This window comes from Cygnus olor, chromosome 22 (assembly GCF_009769625.2).
Source record: "Cygnus olor isolate bCygOlo1 chromosome 22, bCygOlo1.pri.v2, whole genome shotgun sequence".
Classification (NCBI taxonomy): domain Eukaryota; kingdom Metazoa; phylum Chordata; class Aves; order Anseriformes; family Anatidae; genus Cygnus; species Cygnus olor.
In genome coordinates, this window is record NC_049190.1 from 1,625,144 (window position 1) to 1,645,586 (window position 20,443).

Below are 20,443 nucleotides of genomic sequence, written 5' to 3' on the forward strand. Positions count from 1 at the left end.
GGCCGAAAAAAGGGGGTGGGGAAAGGCTCTCCCCTGACTACAGGGGGGCCTTGGGGTCCAGTGAGCTCCGAGGTCCCCCCAGGTGTGGAGAGAGCAGCTGTGCCCCTGCTTACAGGGGGCTGCTCCCCCCAGGCAGCCGAAGGAGCAACGAGGCAAAAGGCCAACTACAATAGCAAAGACCCGAGCCCTGCTTACAGGGAGGTTGCCCAGCACAAAACCAACCTGGGCACCTAAGGTGCCAGCGCTGCTGTCCTCTACCTAGAGCCCTGCTCACAGGGCGGTGCCTTTGCCCAGGGAGCCCTCCTCTTTGCCCCTCGTCTGTCTTCTGCTCCCTCTTCCCGTCTTCTGTTCCCTCTTCCCGCTCACCCTTGCCTCGTCGTTCCACATGATGCCTCTTCGTCCTTCTGCACCAGCTGCTGCAAATGAAGGACAAACCATTAGACATGTGTTGGAAGCTCCAAGTCCAGGGCCTGAGGAAAGTAATACCCATTTCCAAGTCCACCTTCGTTTGGATAGTCGTTATGAGGAGCTGCCTTGGGATCCCTGACTTTGCCCTACCAACACCAACTTAAAGCAGCTTTTCTCACCATGCTCACGCACAGAGCAGCTTGAGCCACTGCTGCAGCAGGGCTCCGAGGCTGGAACCCTGGGCAAACAGAGCTAGACACGCACAGCACAGCCCAAGAGCCTGGGCCCTTGCTTACAGGGTGGTCACGCAGTGCAAAACCAACCTGGGCACCTAAGGTGCCAACACTGCTCTCCTTACTGTAGCCCTACTGACAGGGCGGTCTGTTTCCCCAAGGTGCCTTCATTTTTGCCCCTCTTCAGTCTTCTGCTCCCTCATCCTCTTGCTGCTCATTCTTGCCTCACAGTTCCACATGATGCCTCTTCCTTCTTCTTCACAGGCTGCTGCCAACTGAAGTCCTTACCGGTTGACAGGGCAGTACCTTTGCCCAGGCTGCCTTTCTCTTCAATCATCATTCCTGCTGCTCTACTCTTTTTTGTCATTCATAGAACAAGCTCCCCTAGATGGATTTTTTTTTTTTTTGTTCTAGCACCTGCTGCTAAAGGAACAACATACAGGTTAGAGATTGTCATCTACTAGTATCTACTACCAAAAAGCAGCCATCTAGCAAACAGAATGTTACTGCACATTAAGTTCTTCTCAGCATTCTTGTTTTTCTTCCTGTATATACTTTCATCCCACTATAGCAAGAGATATTGGTGGTATTAGTTTCTACCCACCAGCCCCAAGCCTGCTCTATACTACCGTCCCCTCTCGTCCCCTCAGCACGGCCCTGCCCACTCGCCACTCTCCCTCCCCATTACCTCAGCCCAGGCGGGCTCTCCCCGCATTTCCCCATGCAGCCCCCCAACACCGCCCCATCTCGCTCCCGCTCAGTACCGACTGCTCACCACCTCCCTGACGGGGCTGCCCGCCGCGATCTCCTCAGCACCTCAGGATAACACAGCGCAGACCGAATGCATGCTCACCAGTTCCTCGGGCAATACCTCACCTCTTCCCTCAGAGCGCCTTATATACCGGCCCGGCCCGGCCGCCAGCCAGTAGCAACGCGGAACGGCGCCCGCCACTTTCGCCTTGGCGGTCGCGCCCGCCCATTGGTGAAAACGGGCACGCGGCCGGCTTTGATTGGTTGAGACCTCTGAGGGCGCCGTGGTAGCGGTCGGGGCTGGCAGCGCAGGCGTGCTCGCTGCCCTGCCCGTCATGGCCAGGCCATCAGCCGTGAGGGGTTTGTGTCCGTCACAGCAAACGGGGGCCTGCGGATGCGTGTTGGAAAACTTGTGCGCAGCTAGCCAAATAAAAGCTAAAAACCTCCTGGTTCCAAGTGACCAATCAGGGAAAATGTTACATGTTCCTTCCAAAGAAATAGGTGTCCCCAAATAAATTAAAAGTATATAGTATATATTTTTGTTATTTAGTTCTCCACAGAAATTTCTAATATCACTGCCTCCACAAAAAAAAAAAAAAAAAAAAAAATTCTTTGAAACTCAGAAATATGACAGACAAAAGGGAATATTATTACAGAGAAAATGTTAAAAAAAAAAAAAAAAAGTCTTATGTCAGGTAGCTCTCTCTCAAATCTTCTTACAGACTGTCGTCTAACTTGCTCTTAAAACTCAACAGCAAGATAATATCCTATTGCAGCAGTTTATTCCTTAAAATCAGTCTGCAGTTTTTGAACTTTTAGTGCCAGTGTCACAGGAGTGTCTGAGCAGCTCAGCTGTGGCAAAACGCATACAGCTGAGATCTACTTGGCTACCTGTGCATCCTTAACTCTTAATGAGTGAAAGTCATACTAAAATGCACTTCATTTTACAAAAACATTAATGAAATCAAGTATTTTAACTATGTATCTGTCATGAGAAAAACAAACAATTTTAAAAGTTTTATAAAAGTAATTGAGTGAAAAATGGTAAGTTTCAATTAAGTTGAAGTAAACAGGCCCAGATCAGGGTAGACTTTAGTAGTGCAGCCTCACAAACATGGTGGTATTGCTGCAGCCCCATCAATTCTGATGTCACTGATTTTCTTTTCCTGCAGCTGGTGACAACTTGTGGCTGGTACTGGGAGAGAGGGGGTCTGAGAGCTTTTCAGAAGGTACTGAAGGATTTCTGTAGCTTATGGAGCCTGGAGCTTATCCCCCAGGCAAAGTCAACACTTACCACATGGTTTCTGATGTTGCAGCAATTTGCACAAAAGCACTCATTATAAATCATATCCACATATCGGTTCTGCCTGCAAATTTAATGCTTTGTACATGTTTCTTTGTTTATTGGTTTTTGGCAAAGGTATCATTCCAATGGTCCTTCTCAGCTCTACCTTGCAACAGTACACAGATTCTGCCTATTAACTAGCTCTAGTAGCTGTCAGTAATGCAGGAACAGCTCCCTATATTAATGTGATTTACACTTAAGTAGTACAAGACAGTAAATTTTCAGTATAGTCTAATGGATACCAAGATCTCCTGCAACACAGGGTGTAAAAACTAGGGGATCCTACCACACATGGCCCAGCCAGCTGCTGATAGCAAGCCCTGCTCTAAAGATTTTGATGCTTTGATTATGTAAATAAGGGAGATTATTCCATCCATAAAACTCTAGCAAGATAATCATCAAACAATAAATCATCACAACTCAGGCAAACACAAGTGAATTTTGAACATTATCACCATAATTACAACTGTATTGCTGTTATTATCTGAGCGGGATAGAGGACATCAGGCCCCAGATATTATTCCCTCCTGGTTGCGATTTAAATTGGTTGACATTATTTAGCCTGTAGGGACATTGCATAGAAATGTCTTCAATTTTCATTTATTTCAGCTTCTCTGCAGCCATGATTTCCACTTGCCTAGCACCCTGTTTTCTGGCTGATTTAGACACGTCAAAGACCTAATCCAAAGCATACTGAAGGGAACAGCAGCCTTCCTACTGCTATCAAGAAACCCAAGATCAAGTCCTAGCCCCCCCCTCCCCCATTTGCTAAAATTACCACAGTCAGAGCTGAAAAACTCTTTCAGTCTCTCCTGCCTAAACTCAGTTTGATTGTCACCCTTAACTGACTCTAGTTTTGTAAGATCCAAGCACAGTTCAGCAGAACTTATGTGTGTATACACACACTCAACTCTTACTAACACGTCCCCTCAGCTTTCTTTGGAGCGTGCCCCAGTGCAAACACCCAGAAAATGATATATTCTCAAGAGTAAAGCATGGTCATTTGCAGCTCTTTCTAGCTGCTTTTTCTTTGGAACAGCCACTTTCCAAGCAGTAAGAAAACCAGGCTTGGAGCTCCCTAAAACTATGCTGCAGCAGGAGTTCCTTATTATGTTAAGTCACAGGTACCTATAGTGTTTCAACAAATTAGATGATGTTTCACTAGAGGTTAATTTATATTCAAACATAATCGATTATAGGGATTTGGGACAGACCTATGTTGTGAATTTAGGTGACAAAGGATGAGATTTATTATAAATACATTTATAAAGGAGGAAAATGTCTGATGGCTTGGGAAATTTAGAGATATTGAAAGAAGAATTTGACATCTATATTAACTCAAAGCCCTAAATGGGCTGGGCTTGTTTACATTGCTTCAGTCTTATTACAGGGTGAATTCTACCAGCTGTCTTGCTGAGCAGTCATTTAGCCTTAAACTATAGTTAAAACTGTCATGGTTTTAAGCAAATTATATTGCGTAAAGTAATTATTTCCCTAACTGCAAAGAGAATCCAGGTAGCTTGTGAATCTCATTTCCGAAAAAAAGAGCTAGCAGAGCGCCCTCTGCACAAAATATAGGAATGCAGAGTTAAGGATTTGGAAAGGTCTCTAATCCAGAAAAGGGTAGGAAGGCTTGATTAGTTAGTGGTATACATTTGGGTATGAAGGAGACAGGAAGGAAGTAGATTTCTGCCAAGCCAATCTGTTAATTAAACAGATTGACTACTACTTCCAGAACATCAAGGCAAAACTTGTTTCCTTTACAAGGTGTTGCTGGACCAATAAATGTTAATCCTCATGATTAATACAAACTTTACACTTACTTTGTCTGAGGGGAAATTGCTAAAGAGCCATTTTGGAGAAATGAACTACAGCAATTAGTGGTTAGCCAGGATAAGGAGGCATGCAATGGGCAGAGGTCTCAGAGTACCCTAAAATCACCGTTTGCAGCTGACACTCGCCACGTGTAACAGGAAGGCTCCAGTATGCTCATTTGAAACTGCTGTGGGGCCTGAAAACCTTAAGCTATTCAAAAATGTGACGGCCTTTCTGCTGTATGCATTGCGGCAAACCATGGCTGGTGTCTGGAAGAGATGCTTACTTAGCTCCATACTGCATGGATAAAGAGCTCTCAGCTACTCACGGAAATAAGCCCTGTGCATGGATTTACCGTTTGTTTGGTTCATTGCTGTATCCCTTTCTGATCGCTTCTCCTTGGAAATCAGTGCCTGACCGGTGACTTTCCTTTATATAATCATATTCACCTCCACACCTGGTGCTGGCTCTCACTCTGTTTTTAATTAGGAAGGAAAAGCTTATTGCAGACAAGTATTTCTCCAGGACAATCCTATTGCAAGGCTGAATTTTACACTATACATAGTTTGTCTAGTGGCAATTTAACATTGCCATCAAACATTCATTATAACATCAGAATGGAATTTGCATCATATCTGCGTGCTTCCTTTAAAATGTGTGCTGCCTGAGAATCCAGCAATTAATTCACCCAGCAGCAGGAGCTCATACAATTGCTATCAGCAAGGCAGAGCACCACTGAAGCACTGCCTGTCTTTACATGGACTGCATTGCAGTCCACTGAGTAACCAGCCCACAACGAGGGTAAATTAGACGTTTTGAGGGCTATTCAGCTATGTTCCTTTAGCCAGAAAACAAGACAGGTTATTTAACGGAGGTACTTCTGAAAACATGATTTGTCAGAAAGGCACACTGGAGCTAAATTCCCAGTGAGGTGTAGATTTAACTGTGGGATGGGACAAGACTGTCTTTGGTCCCATAAGAAGGTGTCCTCAGTGTGCTCTTCTGCCTCGGGGTTGAAATCTTGCAGCAGAATTATTTATTAGTACCAGCTAATATTTTTTTTCTAGAATAGATAAGGCAAATCACCACTTACAAACTTCAAAGAAGGCTAAATGGAGGAAGACACCTGTTTTATGCTCATTTTTGAATGAAGTCAGGGTGAAAGGGAGAAGGAAAGTGGGAGTGAGAAATCACAGATATCGCATTAATAATAATGTGATAACAATGTTTAGATAAAAATTTTTCATTTCGATGCTTTTTAACAGAGGTGGGATTTTCAAATGCATGTATTACTGTCTTTCTTGGAAAAAGTTTTACATTAAATAGAAAACAAGAAGTTTCTGAAGATCCCCAAATCCTCCAAGACAAATTGCAGTTTGATTGTTCCCGATTGCTATTTTGATAAGCAGGCTTCCAAGACAGGCTTTACATAGTGTATATAGTTTCTCCTCTGGGCAATGGGGAAACTGCTTTCCATTCAGTTTTAGTGATGACCTGAGTTTAAATCTTTTCCTGCAGAATTACAATGGTGTGTATATTTGTATTAATGTAATGTCTAGGGACTGCAGTCAAGAACAGGATACCATCAAAGTACAGAAAACCTCTGCCCAGAAAAGCTTATGATCAAGACAACAAAAAGACCCTTTTAACTCCATCTGATGTGCTGATGTGCCACACAGGGAGTCTGTGCTACAGCGAGGAGTGAAATCCCCGTGGGCTGATCCACGCATTAGCTGCTCGACCATGGATCGGTCACAGCCAGCCACGCTGGCCAGGTATTAAAACCCTTGTAAAAAGTGAACTCCCTGGCTGCTGATGCTGTCGGAGTGTACAATTGCTTGGCTTACACAGCCAGAAGTGTCTTCAGTGCCAGTCCAGCACCGTGACCTGCACGTTTGTCAAGTGCTGGAAGCATGGCCAGACTTGATGGTTATGCCAAAGGATCCTCCTGGGGGACAAGGTGGGATTGCCCACCTCTCCTCGGGAAGTGTGCCTGTTTGTGCTCACAGGCAGCAGCTGTGTGAGAGCCACAGGCACCCTGAAGCCATGTGTGAGCATCACTGAGGAGTCACAATTAGCTTTAATTACACCTCTTCACTGGCTGCTGAGCTTTGGAAAAATAACAAGGGGGTACAACAAATAATAATAATAATAATAATAAAAATAAAATAAATAAAAAAGGAAGAAAAGAGGCTCTTGCAATCCAGGTGAATTTTTCCAAGCTGATTGCCAACACTCAAGGTTCCCAGGGGCCTTTGTTAGCAGAGAAAAAAGCACCAGACAAAGAGATGGATTGAACAGGGAGACTTTTTTGTCTCTCTTTTAAAATAACCTAGCTAGCATTCAAAATCTGGGACATTTCTACCTCTACTCTGCACCTGTCTTCAACTGAATGGTGGCCATCACAGTTCAACATTTCTCCACTCCCCTGATGTGTGACAGGGGATGTCTGACAGCACCTGCTCAACTCCATCTACACTGAAATACTTCGGTACTGAATTTTCTTAAGGTTAATCAGAATTCATAAACTGCACCTAGACAGGTGCTTCCAAAACCTCTCGGTCTTGTCCTTACCTGGCATGAAAAATATTGCATACGGTGAAATGAGTACCCAGCACAAAAGGCACCAACTGGTGAAAACCAATGGTAATACCATGGAATCGTGCTAACTTTTAGCAGTGCATTTTTTATAGTTAACCACAAGAAGCAAATTAACTCACTTTAGTTTCCAAGCAGCCACCCTGAAGGAGAGGAGTGTGCTCCGCAGCCCCAAGAGCTTCGGTATGCATATTTCTGCCCTTCATTCCCTGACAAATTGTTATTGACAATCTGCTTCAAACCTGGATTCGCTCTCTAGAGGCTAAAACAAATGTTTTTAAAACAGCTCCAGCAAATTTTATTTTACTTGAATGTGCACTGATAGCAGTTCCCCTGTCGGGAATCCTGTGAGAACTGTGTAGACCACTTTAGAGGAAACAGCAGCTGAAAGGAATACTAAATGGTTAGAGGAGAAACAGCAGAAGTGGCATAGTGCTCTTGGAGGATATTTTCATAAATAAAATGGAGTTTGGAAGGTCTTCAGAGCACCCTGTGCATTGAAGTAAATGTGTTAATTTCCTTATTCTCCTTTTGCAGAAAGGCAAAGAGGCAGAGAGACGAATGGCAAGGTGTTCACCATACCTGCACTTACACCGTGTTTCCTTTTTTATTCAGAGGCCTCAGCTTAAGACATCAGGGTCAAATCTGGCTACCTGTGCTTGGTCGTGTCCGGCTACTCCATAACGGCACACAGAGCAGCTGAAGTCACATCAAATATTTAGCAGTAAATCCTTCTGCAAGGAGACAGACCTTAGTCACCAAAACAGGTAGAGAGCACAGATCAGGCGAAATCTTCGCTGAGCACGAGATGCTAATTTATACATAAGATCCAAGTCCCTGGTAATCCAGAAATTTTGTCCTAACTTTAAGCTATGACAGAGTAAAAAAATACTTTGAAGTCAATACTGACTCTTTATCCATGGGAGAAAGTAGCATTCTTCCAGCCTGTCTTTCGAAAACACGTAAGAAGATGCGAATTCTTCTTTTCCTATCCAGAGAGATGTCTATATTCATCTTGGCTTATGAGGAAATTTTCAGAAAACAAAACAAAACAAAACAAAAACCACCTTGAAATGAACTGATTCAGTCATTTCCTGCATATCATGACCAGATTGGATGATAGCTTCAATGCACTGAGAGTGCCACAGGTCTTTTGCAAGGAAAAATTCTTCTACAGAAGAAATAAGATACAAGAGTCTGATACTGTTAATTGTTTGGCAAATAGACTAAAAAAAAGAAAGCAGACATTTAAGTTCACAAGACACATTCTGACTAACCTGCCTTCCTGAGCTTTGAGACTTTTATTCAGAAATCTGACGTCTGCTCTGAAGGGGAGCATCTCGGGCCAAAAAAAATAATAAATAACTAATAAATTAAATTTTAATAAATGCTTGTGTGCTCTTTATTTCTAATACAAGTGGCACAACTTCCAGCCAAAAGACTTTGCACCAGTCCTCTGTGACGGAGGACTGAGCAGGAGGTGAGAGAGAAGCCCTGCCAGCTTCCATTCAAACGCACATGTGGATCCACCTCGACCTCTCTGCAAGCAGTCAGGCTGCTCGTGGGTGTCCGTAAAGAGAGGAAGAAAGAATGACAGCCTGAACTGTGACTAGGCAGTGCAAGAGGCAGTGGGACTGGCATTTCGGCCCTCGTCTGGGGTCTCAGTTGCTAAATCTAGAGTGTAATATTGGCTGCAGGGCCACAGAGAGAGGAGTTGTGGGGGTGAATGGCCTGGGCTTATGATTTCATTTCTCTGACCTAGCCCCTAGCGGCACAGTGCTGACCTTGGGATGATCGGCGTTCTAGGAGCTTGCAGATCCGGAGTTTTTTACAAGATGCTCGCTCCTGGGAGCTAACAAGCCCTGCACTGTGACCAGGAGATTTCTGCCCTGCTCGGAGTTAGTTTTCCTGTGACGGACTTCATGAGAAGTCTCAGCACCATTTCAAAGTGTGCGGGAAATACTTGAATGAATTACATCATATTAAGGAGTTAGATTTTCTTTGTTACCCTTGAGTGAAAACTGTGCATGCTGAAGGAGTTTGCTTTGAAAATCCTCTCTGTTTTCGTATTTATTTAACATTGATGCCAGAAAGACAAAGCCAAAGAGACAAGCCTGACACAGAAGGGAGCACAGTTGTGACAAAGTCTCAGTGAAGATCCGTCTGTGGTTCAGGACTGGACCCTAAGAAACCTCTGTCTTGTCCTCAGTGGAGTCAGAAACATTTCATCCTCTGCGTTTGTTGCCAGCTTTTCCTCACATCAGAAAAATAAAGCTGTCAGTCAAGATCTTTTTCTTCAGAGATTTCCACACCACCAGCATGTAATAGAAGAGTACCATAATAAGCTATCCAGCCGTGATGATCCTGATGACTGATATATCACTGCCATTTTACATTGTCAGTGGCATGGTGCAAAGCAGGAGGTATCTTACCTTAATCTGCTTCCAGTGCTGATCAGATGACTAAGTATTCTGTCAGAGAAGCAAAAGGAGAGAACACATGTTGAAGAAATATTGCCGAGCACTCATGATGTTTGCCTCAGGAACTGTACTCCAGTAATTACACCCCTAAAATCAAAGAGGAGATATGTCCCAGGAGAGGTGTCTACTCCAAATTAACCAGTTACAACCCCTCATGATTGCCTGCTTGCAGAGAGCTGCTGCTGAACAACCTCCAACCAAAGAGCAACTCATGGAGCCTCCTCGATGAGCAATCACAAACCAGAAATGCATTGGGAAAAAAAAAAAAAAAAAAAAGATTCTGCTTGTGGACAAAACTCTTATAAGGTGGTTATAATTGTGGATTCGAAGTTTCATTTTACTTTGGTTTCAGGTTTGGGGTTGATTTTTTTTTTTTCTTGGTGTTTTTGTTTAAGTGCATCACTTCTTGCTGTTACTGTGTTTCATTCTCTCCAATGATTCATCTAACTCTGGGCCATTTATTGAAATTCTTGATACAAAATCCAAGGGAAATGAACCTCACTTTAAACTTTGCAAGGACAGCTACCTAGTCCGTGTAAAGCCCCTTGCACTTTTCTTCAGCTGATGTTTCCTCTACAGGTACTGAGAAGCAGTTCAGAGGAAAATGTCCAGGTTACTGCAACGTTACAGCAATGCCTGTGGCTGTTCCTAGGTTTTGTGCTGAAGGTTTCAGCTCTGGTGTTCATTTGTCTCCCTTGGCACCGCATGCAAAACTGACAGTGTAGCATTACTTGGACAAAAAGGACAGTATTTCAATAATGCTTGGAAAGCCAAACTGATTCGGTGCGACTGAGATGCCTCAGAAAGACAAGTATATGTCCATTTCACAGCAATTCACGTGCGTGATATCCTAAAGGGGTCAGTAGCTCTGCTATAAAATGTTTAAGGTTCCACATTCAGAAAAGCTTGAATGCACTGTTCCGGGATCCACTCCTTTGTAGAAAAACTGCTAGAAATAAACACTTTTTGAAACCTAACCAAAGAGATGGGTTTCATTCATTTTTCTCTCTGTTTAGGGTTATGTGGTAATAAGAAAAATACAATAAGAAAAGAAAACAGAGCCATTTCTGTCAACAGAAACGCTTTCTTAGGAAACACCTTGACAATTATGGACCCCTAATACTCTGAAAGTTAGGCAGCATGAAAGATATTAAAATATAGGGTAATAAAATATTGCAACTGCAGCTACATTTTCATCATCCTTTCAGGAAATGGTTCCTCTTGGTATCTGAGTTGCAAGGAGACCTATTTACCTTCGCAGAGGGTCTGAGCACCGCTGGGGATTTCAGCCCGGGCGCTCAGCAAAGCCCCGGCCCGTGCTGGGACTTTGGCTGGGGAAGGGTGCAGAAGAGGGCTGCTCGCTCGCTCTCTCTGCCATCGATCCGCTTCTTTACAAAGAAAGTACACAAGCTGTTTTCAGCAGAGATAACGCCTAGAGGCAGCATCCGGACTCGGAAATTCCTGCCTTCCTTCCCTTCCCTATCCGTACCAGGGGGGCACTCTGCTTTTGCCTTCCACCTGAGACCCCGCAGCCGTGCCGGGAGCCGGGCTCTCACCCGACAGTGCGGCCAGGGGCTGCCGCATCCCCTCGCCATCCCCTCGCCATCCCCTCGCCGCCCCCTCGCCGCCCCCTCGCCGCCGGGGACCAGGCGGCAGCCCCGCAGCAGCATCCCTCGGGGCGCGGGGCAGGGCAGGGCAGGGCAGGCGGGGAAGGGCAGGGCAGGGCAGGCGGGGAAGGGCTCCTTTCCCCCCCCGGGGGGGCATCCTCGGGGCGGGGGCCGCCGCTGCCCTCCCCTCTGCGGGGCTGCGGCCGCCTCCGTGCCAGCCCCGCCGGGCGCCCCCCGGCCCCGTCCCCGTCCGCCCCCCCGGGGCCAAGGGAAGCGCCGCGGGTCCCCGCAGCCCGGGGGCAGCCCCGGGGGTCTCGGGGGGAGCAGGGCGGTGGGATCGAGGCGTGCGAGGAGGGGCGAGCCCAGCCCAGGCTCCGCGAAACGGGGCCGGAGCCGCCGCTTCTCCACCCAGCGCTGAGCCGGGGGAAAGGGCCGGGGGATTTCGGCAGGAAAAAAACCGCTCCGAAACCGCTCCGCAAGTTCCAGCAGCTGCCAGAGCAGCTTGGGGTGGCTTTGGGTTTGCTCCTCTGCGTGAGCGTGGTCGGGAGGAGTGCCAGCGAATACCCAAAAGTCTGCCCCAAAACCCGGGAGAGCCGGAGGAAAGCCGCGGCGGAGAGTTGGGGTGCTGTGGATCTATTCGGCACAAAGTCCTGCCACCGCTGCTGGAGACATTCGTATGGCTTGAAGGTAAGAGAGAAGTGCTGATGCTTTTCTGCCAGAAATCCAAGCGTTGTGAATATGCCGGGAATGCGATAGAGACAACAGCAGATGTTGTAACCGCCACTGCCTAGCAGTGCAAATAAAGACGAGCAAAAAAGAAAACACTTGTCATTGTACCGTCTGGTCTATTGAGGCTGTTCTCTTTTAAAAAGACTAGGTGAAAGCAAGTTTTGAAATGAAAAACAAATACAGAGTATTCTGATTATTTTTTTTCTTCTAAAACACTAACTGCAAACCAGTGAACAATTGCTTTAAATACTAAAGATGCAGTTAGGGATGCTAACTAATTAGGGTTGTTTGTAGAAGTTTGGTGCTCAGTGTTGCTCTCACGTACACACAATGGAAATAAAGTGACAGGGAAAACTGTAGGAGGAGGACGCGTAGATGGAATATCGTGTAGGTCCATTCCCCGAAAGAATGAGAGTGTGCAGATACAGTGTTTGAGGAAAAACACTCTTACCACACTCATTTTTATAGATAAAGCAAAGCTTCTGTCCCTTCCCTGCTTCCCAACACCAGTGTCGATGTGGAGCTATCCTTCCCAGTGAAGGACGGCAGACCCGTGCTAATCACGCTTTCCAGTAAAAGCCCTGAAAGGCAAGCTGTCAGAAATTCTCCTCTAAATACTGGGAAGAGATTTTCTGCGAGGTTTGGAATAACCTCTGTGGCATGAAGGAAGCCCGAATTGTTCCTGTGTCTGTCTTAATATTTTCCATTGTACTTCAGCTACAAGTTGCATCTGCCTTTTTGCAGACGGCATAAAGCAGGGAGTTGGGGCAGGCAGGCAGACAGTAGGGTTGTTTTGGGTCAGCACTGTATTGTATTCAGCACTGAAGTATTTTTGTTGCAAGTTGTTGACTGTAGGTGGTTTCTACACAGATCACACATCCTCACATGTTAATTGTCAAGTCTCCTCAGCCTGACTTACGCACATGCAGAGCCTGGAGCCACAGAGCTAACAGCATGTGGAGCATGAATCACTGCTCTTCAAGTAGGGTTTGGAGTCAAAAAGAAAAAAATAACTTTATTGTTTTATAAATAACCAGCCATGAAATTATGATATAACTCATCAAATAGATTGCACACACAATTCACGGCAAAGTAGCATGGGTTGTATTTCTCACATGTTCAGTGTTTCGCTTAGTTGTTCCTCTTTAACCACACAACGATGTTCAGAATTCACGTCCTAAATTAAGTAAAAGTCCGTGAGTTTCTTTGTAGCAATTTAGAAAAAAAAAAAAAAAGTCTATTGACAATATTACTAAATCCATCAGAGGAGTGTAAAGAACCCTAACAAAGAAGTGTGAATAGCACAAACTCTGTAGTTTTTGTGTATTTTTTTCTCCATTTATCTTCTTTTCCATGCTGCAGAAATTCTGCTCCCTTAGAACCTTTATTCTTTATGTGCCATCCTTCTGGGCAGAGTTGCTGTGAAAGTATTTCCACTGATCTGTGTAGCCTGTGATTACCTGCTGCTTGCACAGACAGTGGATGGCATGGCAGGCAAACGTGGTGGAGAGAGGAAGAAAGAAGGGAGGACTTTACCGTTAGAAATGGCAAAACTGTAAAGAATAACCATCTATCTACAGATTATACAGGTGTGAGTTTGGACACTGCCTTTCCCCTTATTATTATATCCTGGGGAGTCCCCCATACGTACTTCACGCAGCTGTGCATACCCAAACCCAGTGCGTATAGCCTGCCGAGCTTTGCATTTGCATGTAACTTCCATGGGCACGCATATATTGGGATTGCTTGAGTGTAAAACAGCTTCAGCTTGGTGCACAGTGGCATTCATAGTGCAGAAGTGCATGTGTCAGACCTAGAGGGAAGTACATGAACCTCTGGAAAGCAGGTGAGGCTGGGTTAATAGTACAGGTCAACTTGTAGCAAACATGGACCGTATCCAGAAGCAAACAGCTTCCTTTTTCCGTTGCATTTTCCTTCTGTGTCACTCCCATACTCTGCCTGAAAGCCTAGGTTATGATTAGATAAGTGGTCACCCGGTGCCCATCCTGGCAGTGCTGCACAGCCCCGTCCCAAATCCTCACCCCGTCCCAAATCCTCGTGCTGCCCGCTGCCGTGGGCAGGCTCCATCCCTGCAAACCTGCAAAGCGAAGGCGATTTCCTGCATGTGCTCCTCCCGCGAGGGGATCGCAGCTGGCCGTCCACTCACTCTGCATGCGCTGCATGCATGCACGCAGCAGGCACAGAGATTGCACTTGAATCCTTCCCAGCCTGGCTGAAGTAGGAGACACCTGCCTGGGAAAGACACTCGGCATTTCCCTTAATGGCACTTCATTGCGGGCTCGGTGTATTCTTCCTCACATCCTCGCAGGGCAGCAGACTCAGGCTGTTCCTGCTGTTACCAAAGGCACTGGTCAGTAGATAACACGAGCGATCAACGTGCTGCTAAATGCAACTGGAAGAGAACGGCAGCGTTCTGCAGTCAGGTTGAAAGGTCTGAGCAATGGCACAGGCTGCAATCAACAGGAAGGCCCTGCACATAGCTGCGAGTTCTTGTGCGTTCTTCTAAAATCACACCTTTGTATTAAAACAAACAAAATCTCACCGTCCCACTCTCTGGTTACGCAAACTTTGGAATTTAAATTTGCCTTTAAAGAGCTTATAGTGCTTATACTTTGGTGTGTCTCAAAAGGCCACAGGGAATTGCACTCTCTGTGGTAAAACCTACTCTCGGAAAGCATAATTACCCTGGGTGCCTCTGTGTTCACCACTGGATTAAACAAAAAATAAAAAGCAAAGCAAAGAAAAAAAGAAACCGCCTTATTTTAAAGCCCCTTGCTGCTGAATGGGTCACTTCAGTCCTACTGGATAGACAGAGCCCACACTGTGTAACATCCAAATCGCCCTGGGGTTGTGATAACCCCAAGGAGCAGATAAGAACTGCCTTACCCCGAAGCTTTCTCATCCTTGCCATCTGAGGTATTATACAGAATTATCTTCTGAAGCTGCTTCTGAAACTGCAGGGAATAGTTGGATGGGAAACAAACAAACAAACAAACAAACAAAGCCAAACAAACCTTACAAAATCAATCTTCCTCCAGAAGGGAGCAGAATTTCATATTACTTGGAAACTTTTGGATGTTTTTATTTCCACTGTATGAATAAAGCCATGGAATGCACTTCTAAACCCTGCTCTCTCTTTTTATAAAGCATTTGCTTGCTCATCTCTGACAACCTTTTGCTTGACTTACCCTTTTTCTCATATACTTCTTTATGTAAATATTTTTGACAAATCTTACATACAGATTCTCTAATACAACAAGGAACTTAAAACAAAATACTTATTTTCAAAGGCACAACTGTTCGTAGCTCTTTGGATATGAATAAGAAGGATTTGGCTCATGAACCTTACAAGCATCTCATAATAACTCTTTTTCAATTTCACCCTCTGTGCACAAAGTCCTTCTGAACACTTAGGAAATCTGGAAATGAGCATTGGCTTTCTCACACGGACACAGCTGACTTTTCATAGCTAGGAGATGTAGGATGGGGAGCAGGTTCACATGACATGCAATTTAGCTATAAAGCTTCTTGCCACAGGATGCTAAATGTTCCTAAACGCTGTTGACCAAAGTCTAAGGGGAGAGTAGGCAATATCAATTCCAAGGGAAGAAATCCACTGATGGTTAATAAATGTATAGAAAGCACCCTTGCTCAGTGAATGCCTGCGATATAAACTGTTGTCTGATGAGAGAGTGCTTGTAAAAACACCACGTCCACTTGCTTCATTCTTATGCTCTTGCCCAGGCAGTAGTTTTTGGTTAGCACTGGGGAAAAGATGCTGGACTAGGTGAACTTTGATCTCTCATTGTTATCCTTGTAAGGCTACAGGCAGAAAATACAGTAGGCTACATTTTAAATCACAGTACAGTTTGAAATTTATGGAGGAAAGATTTGTAAAGATTTGTTTTGGGTCTAATGCCGCTGTATTTTACAAAGGAAAACTTTTAGTAACTGCATTTGCTTTGGCTAATTCTTTAGGCGCGCACAAATGAGACTGATTAATTTGTGCCAGAGAGTTGCTAACAACCTTCTCTGGGGAAGGGGGAGGCAATTGTTTAAGTCCTGTCAGATGCATCACTCCTTGTGCTGTTACAAAACCAACCTATATTCAATCTAAAATGGTTGCTAATAAGTATTAACTCCCCTACCAATTGTTCCACCTCAATCATGTTTTCTCTTGCTGTCCTTCATCTGGATATTTTTAGCATTATAATTTTTTTAAAGATGTGACTATGTGTTCAATTGCTTCTCTGCTGTACATCCCTCCCAATTATCTCGGTGGGTATTTTTCTCTCAGCCCCCTAGAACGGGTTTATTTCTGGTTTACTCTTCCCTGTTGGTTTCCATGTGGTTATGTGGGAGGCTGCACACTCTTTATCAAAGCAGAGAGCCGTGATTAGTCCATTCAGAAAATGTAAATGCAGCCTGATGTGTTATGTAGCACTGGAGAAAAAGAGAGAGACTGTGAGGAGCAATAAAAGCAGGCAGGCACAGAACACAGTGCCGAGCCCTGTAGGTAGGCCTGGGTGATCAGAATGACGTCCACACTTCAAATTTCAAATGGAGCTAAATAAACACCCAACCTGTGCACTGCTGTCTGGGGAGGGCTAATCAGAGTGCAATGCAGTCCTGCTGAAGTAAGTGAAATCCGCTGTGACTGTGCAGCCCTAGCAGTTAACAGTCATTTTGATTTGTACCTCCCTTCCTGTGTGTGTTCCATTATTTATCCCAGATCTCAGACTCTGTAGCCTCGGCTGTTTCTATCTGAGATGTCCCAAGAGCTGAAAACACACTTATTAGCTGATAAATACATGTATTTGATTTTACTCGCTGCTTCAGGTTGCCAACTGCTAGCGCTGTGGATGTATCAGCAAAATCAACACTATTGAGGATGCGCTGCACAATTTGCAGCTTTATAGAAAAATGAACTCTTCACCAACATCGCAGGTTTTTGAATCATGTTCCCTGGGATGCTAGAACTGAGAAAATGTCTCGGAAAAGTTAAATGCATTACCTCATGTATTACACCTTGCAAATTACTTGTCTGAACAAGTAAATGAGCTGAGTACTGGCCCCAAACACTATTTACGTTTCTCAGATAATTTGGAGTTTTAACAAATTACGGTTCTGTCTGGTGCAGGCAATCTGCTGACCTCCAGTTACCTCCCTATCTGCATATTTCAAGCTTTCACGTGTTTCTGTAACAATCCAGAGAATTGTGATTATCTACAGGATTGAAGAAGCCTAAAGTTAGACGTCTAACCTTTTTATCTGCTTTCTCTGGTGGCCACTCCAGGCAAGAATACCTCTGAGGTAGAGCCTTATCTCCACGCTTGGAAATCTCACCCTCTCCCACATCAGAGAGAGCAGGGTGCCTGCAGCCAGCCTGCTCTGCCTCAGACATCTACGTGCAGAGACTCATTTCAGTTAATCGTGCTTGAGAAGCTTCAGTTATAAAGATCTTATTAATTTGAAAAAAATAAAAATTGGAAGAAAAAAAAAGCCATATATATGATTAAACAAGAACCACCCTGGTCCCAGTAGGTGCATCATTTATACTCTCTGTGGGGCTGTGCATGCTTTAAAAATGTGTTTGTGGTGGTACAGGAATACCTCGGCACACCATGACTGTGTGAATGGGCTGAGCATGTGTAAGCTCCTTACTTGTGCTTTTTAATGGCAAACTGACAGTAATGATTGGAAGGTTTTAATTATCTGACTAACTGGGAAATCACAAAGTCAACATCCAAATCCCCGTGTTAGGAAAGATTTCTTCGTGTCATTAGTTAACATCGTTGTTGTTATTCACAGAGCGTGGCTCGTGTTGGCCATGATCCATGTCTGGGGACCCCAGACCTCCGCCAGTGTAAAGAAGGAAGAGGAGGTTATTGAAGCGTTAGGGTTACCTCTTTTACAGCTGCACACAAGGGTACCAGGCAACCTTTGGGCTCCCCATGTAAACGGCGAGCCCCCAGCACCCGCCCAGGTGCAGGACAGTGTCTCCTAGGCACAGGATGGGGCACTGGGCGAGCTGTGTATTTCCCAGGCTTAAATGAAAACGTCAGCTCCCCACAGCTGCAAGGTGCAAAAGGTGTCAGGCTCCGGCCACACGGAGCGTTTCCCAGAGCCGTATGGCCCTGGAGCCCTGCAGGATGCTGCGGCACACGCGGAACTGGCACGCTGGGAATCACATCGTATCGAGAGCTCGGCTGGCGCAGGTGTGGTTTCAGAAAGCTTCGAGTAAACTGGGAGATGTTGCTACGCTTGGTGCAAAAGGAAAAGTGCTCGTTCAGCAGGTTGGCTGGGGGGAGGCAGCACTCATTGAAAAACGCTGATTTGGTGCCCCCAGCCACAGCACTGCTTCTGCAGAGCTTTAACAGCCAGGGCTTGCCAAAAACTTCATGGCCAAAACCATTTCCATTGGAAGTTGAACTGAATCAATGTTTCGCAGAAAGTAATCCCTTTTCTTGCTTGCTTTTTTACCCAGTACAAATTCAGTAATATTTCCTCACTAACATTTGGTTTAGCTGCAAAAGTTCTGGGTTCAGAGCTTCCGACAGAGATTAATGGTCCTAAAAGAGAGATCGTCTCTGTCATTAGGATTTTACCATCCCCTTGTTCCACACCACCAGTAAAGCCCAAATATTCTTTCTAAAATAGAGGCATATGCATTTCCTTTGAAAGATGCTTTACTAATAAAAAGAGAACTCCATGCGATGACGCTGTGCAATTACTCGCTATGTAGGAGGATGTTTGTCTACATATGATGTCTATTGCTTTGCAATTTCCTTTGCCGTCCTTCCAAGTGTTATTTTTATTTATCTGTAGATTTTTTATTCTTACTGCGAAAGAAGAATCAATTAGGAAATTACAACAGCAACAGAAAACGATGAAAAAGGATAATAATATACTTAAGATCCTTTGGCACTTCACATTGCAATTCAGCTAACTGCTGAATTTCTGATTCAGAAGGCCACAGAAACAAACCCACAAAACCTCACGTAACAGACGGTTTATAGAAACAATAAATGTATTTTAGAAAAAGAAAGAAAAAAAGAACATTAAGAGGAAATTATAAAGAAAAGCAGTGACTAAACATGTGCTGGAGACAGTCCAACACTGTGGCCATTTCTACCAGCATTTCACCCCACAGGTCTTTTCCTGAGGATGTCCTTCACGTGCCAGGCATGGCAGCACCTCGACCACTACAAATGTGTCTGATTTTCAGCTGAGTGAAAAATTCAAGTCAGAAACAACAACAGCAACCCGTGCTTACGCTGCAAACTGTTTTACTTACAGACGTGGGTTGAGTTTTTTGATTTGTTTTATTGTTTTTCCTGGAGAGACCCACACACTCCAAGGCCATGTAGACTGCTACCCTGGCACGCTGCTGCTCCACATCCTCTGTTGCCTCTGCTCAATGGGAAAGGTGCAGCTTTATCATTTCATGAGATTTCCATCCTTGCTGTAGATGTGATTTCAGCCAGAAGTACCAAGTTTCAGCAAAACAAATATATCTGAGAGGTCCCTAAGGCAAAAAGAGATGTAGAATATAAGGAGGGGTATAATGGAAGTGTTCGCATCCATCACTCCAGAGGCTCTGAGATAAATGAAAGGAGGGCTTATCAGTGATGGCAGCTGGGAAGAGGGCTTAGAATTTGTCCAGCTCGGCATTTGGTCTGCTGGATATGGGGAACCAGTAGTTTCCCCCGCAACCCATCCCGTGTGTGTGTGTTCAGAACCAAATAATAGGTGCTGGTGCTTGCTCTTTGCTTCAGCCTTGCAAAACACAGCAGAGAGGCCACAGATGGTAGCAGCACCGCGAGGCAGCAGAGGCAGGCCGGTTTACACGGGCAAGGGATGTCACATTCACACGTTCCTGACTGAGGCTTTCCACTCTTCTGGCTTGTGTTTATCAGAACGAGAAAATATTTAACACTAGGAGAAAATTCACTGTTATTTTGGTACTGTTACACAACAGTTTGCAGAGAAGAATCAGACATGGGTTTGGTAGAAAACAGCAATTAAAACCTCCTTTGAATCTCATTGCAAAGTATTTCTTCAGAAGGGGATGCCAAGACTGAGCTTTGATGGGAGGATGAAGGGGACTGTGTCTGCAGGATGAGCATGTAGGAGAACACAATCCTTCTTGCAATGTTACCAGGCATTTCTGTTGGGAAGGCTGGTGCCTGCTGGAAGGTTTTCCTTGGACTTCTCCGCTTGTTTCACCTTCAGCAAACAGGGCGTGTTTGTTCAGACCATGCACATTTTGCTTTTAGTCGTCCCTGCTCCCTTATTTATACTGCTGATGAATAAAACAGCCCCTGAAGATAGCACTGGGTTTAGTCCTGCTTTAGCTGTCACAATTACTTGTGCCAAGCACTCCATAATTAAAAACATTAGCGGCTCCTCGTAATGTTTCATCGGAAAGAGTATCTGCTCCCTCCGAGATAGGGT

General features: G+C 44.9%; 1 protein-coding gene and 1 long non-coding RNA gene across 5 annotated transcripts in view; one reads left to right on the forward strand and one right to left on the reverse strand.

Moving 5' to 3' along the window:
* Window positions 1-349: 349 nt before the first annotated feature.
* On the reverse strand, window positions 350-1,534 carry LOC121058690. 4 transcript variants are annotated; one of them, XR_005814302.1, is made up of 3 exons: window positions 1,417-1,534; window positions 732-1,058; window positions 350-413 (listed from the first exon to the last, which is right to left on the reverse strand). It is a non-coding gene; the product is annotated as an uncharacterized LOC121058690 (long non-coding RNA). The 4 variants fall into 4 exon arrangements; XR_005814300.1 differs by having other exon boundaries at window positions 732-1,061; XR_005814301.1 differs by having other exon boundaries at window positions 1,410-1,534.
* A 10,150-nt stretch (window positions 1,535-11,684) lies between these two features.
* The window catches only part of DRD2 (dopamine receptor D2), a 30,454-nt gene continuing 21,695 nt past the window's right edge, over window positions 11,685-20,443 (forward strand). The window contains exon 1 of the mRNA XM_040534524.1: window positions 11,685-11,923. The gene's annotated coding sequence lies outside the window, so the exon portion shown is untranslated. The remainder of the gene's footprint in view (window positions 11,924-20,443) is intronic.